Source organism: Centroberyx gerrardi, chromosome 4 (assembly GCF_048128805.1).
Source record: "Centroberyx gerrardi isolate f3 chromosome 4, fCenGer3.hap1.cur.20231027, whole genome shotgun sequence".
Classification (NCBI taxonomy): Eukaryota; Metazoa; Chordata; class Actinopteri; order Beryciformes; family Berycidae; genus Centroberyx; species Centroberyx gerrardi.
The window spans coordinates 30,291,312-30,293,782 of NC_136000.1; the positions used below are offsets into that span (position 1 = coordinate 30,291,312).

A 2,471-nucleotide genomic window follows, 5' to 3' on the forward strand; every position below is an offset into this window, starting at 1 on the left:
TAATTTTGCAGTTTGAAAACACGGCGAGTTAATCTCTCCGTCGGCCCGACTCCCAGGATCTCTCTTATTTCATCGTCTATCCAATTCCACATTTTCCTCAAAAAAATAAAGCTACAACCTGTTGTATGGTGGTTTGTATTCCCCTCCTACAGTTCAACAGCAGAGCGTCCTATAACGTTGTGCTTGTTCGGTCCGTGTATTTTTTTGGTCATTCTATTTTCTTTTCAGAAACAGAAATTAAAAAAATGAAAAACGAATGGTGATTTGATTTTCATTTAAATTTTATTTTTCATTTAATCTACAAATTAAAGAAGACATTTCTCGTTTTCCTGGTCAGAAACGGCAGATAAAACATAAAGGACTTGATTTTCCTTTTCTCCTTTGTAAAACATGGATCGCTGTTCAATTCAGTAACAAACTTTATTTCATGTATTTTGCCAGAAAAATCATACTTGTTCATAATAATAGCCTGTTGATTGATCACACACGATAGGTCTAATTATGATCTGATATGCACGATATTCTAATATCCACGTATTGGAGCTTTCTCAGCTCTCAGGAATAGGAAGGTGAAATTATTCCAGACAGGACGATGGATTAGTAAAATGGTCTTTGAACATATTTTCTATCAGAAATAAAGTTTATTACTGAGTTGAGCAGCACCTCCCGCTCCTTCTCTCTCTCTTTCTCTCTCTCTGTGCTGAAACACATAGGCCTACAGCTGCGGCTTCTCTCAGACCCAAAACAGGCTTTTTATGTGTTACGTTTTTGTTTTCTTTATTTATTCTTTTTTTATTTTCTGTTTTAAAAAGGAGAAAAGGAAAATCAAGTCCTTTTATAAATGTTGATTCTGCCATTGAAATACCTTCTATTTATGTTTTTCAGTTGTGGATTTTTAAAATAATCACCATTCGTTTTTCCTTTTTTAAATTTCTGTTTGTGAAAAGAAAACAGAATGACCAAAAACCAGCTGCTTTGTGTTATTCCCGTCACACTTGACGAAGGATTTTGAGCAAGGGCAAACGACCTGAAGTTGCAAGGGATGTTGTGCACGTTGGAATTGGCCCAAACATTGTGCTAAATATGCAGGACTTCTTCCCTCCATCCGTCATTTACTGTGCAGCTAGCTATACCAGGCGTACCGTCAAGCTGTTGACCGAGACCACCGGGGCCTTTGGCTGCTCTTGAGGAGAGGGGCTGCATTTCCTCTGGTTTCTCTTTTCATGACGTGAAAGTCTTTGGCCTTTTACTAAAAGCGTCCGTGTAGGGTAACACCAGTGAGTCAAAGGCATCTGTGGCAGGATTTTCTGTTTGGCTGAGCCATACACAGTGGTGAAAGGGACAAAAAAAGAACTACGCAGATAAATAAACTAAAGGCTCCTGGATAGAGGTGCTAAGCACGGGTAACTTCTAAAGTAAAGTATAATGGCACACCAACAAGGAAGAACTTTCACCAGGGCACTGTTGGGCTGCAAACGACAAGGGGATAGGGCTTCTCGGCACTTTGGATGCGACCAAGTGTAGTATCTGTTGTCATCAGTTGAATATCTGATATGCTCTGTATAGGGGAAAACATATTGAACAGACTGAAAAAAGGCTCTTGGTCCGTTGGCTCCACGCGTCCACCCGGTGATGCAGTACCACCGGGAGTGATGCACCATTGTCTCGCCGTGGGGAAAAGCAACAAAAGAAATAAATGACAAGAAGTCAGCACCATTGAATAAATGATGTCTTGCACATGCCTGAAGTACAAAACCCAAAGTGGAGGGAAATCTTTGCAACTTGGAATTCCTGGAAACGGTCTGTTGAACCCGTGCTGGATTCTTCTCCCGTTTTTCCCATATCTACTCTATTCCCACGGGTGGCATATTCCAGGTTTGCCAAAGTGTGCTCCTCGTTAGTATAGTGGCTAGTATCCCTGCCTGTCACGCAGGGGCCAGCCGCGGATAGTTGTAATTCATTGACAGCCAATCAGATTGCAGCATTTTACTTTCCCTGTCCATGGTACTGAACTGCTGCATTAGTTATTCAAAATTTCACGAGAGGCAGGTTAGAATCTACATCAGTTCAGTCTGAAATGTGTATATCATTTTTTGTATAGAGAATTGTATAGAGGAAGGCCCAAAGTATAGTATGTAATAGGGGTGTCATGATTTCGATTCTAAATCGAAAATCGTTCGAAATGAGTATTCGATTTCGACCTTCAAAATCACAAGCAGGTTCGCGATTCTCCCAGTATTTTTTTTCTCTCCACCCCTGCCTACTTGCACCCGTTGCGCCCGTTCTATATTTCACTATAGCGCCCAAGAGTGCCCGTAATTTTTAAATAATTTAAAATGTACCAAAAACTGAAAATCAAGTTATCAGCTTTGTTTTATATATACTTCAAGTTGTCATCGATGAACCAGAACCGGAAAATACTGTATATCTGGTGACACTGAGACGTTTGATTTTCCCCGGGTTTAGTCGTC

General features: G+C 40.4%; 1 non-coding gene and 1 pseudogene across 1 annotated transcript; both read left to right on the plus strand.

The window, feature by feature from the left end:
• Positions 1–1,203: 1,203 nt before the first annotated feature.
• On the plus strand, positions 1,204–1,320 carry LOC139917486 (U5 spliceosomal RNA). Its single transcript, XR_011784919.1, has one exon. It is a non-coding gene; the product is annotated as a U5 spliceosomal RNA (small nuclear RNA).
• Positions 1,321–1,488: 168 nt separating this feature from the next.
• On the plus strand, positions 1,489–1,663 carry LOC139917485 (U2 spliceosomal RNA; annotated as a pseudogene).
• The last annotated feature ends 808 nt before the right edge of the window (positions 1,664–2,471 follow it).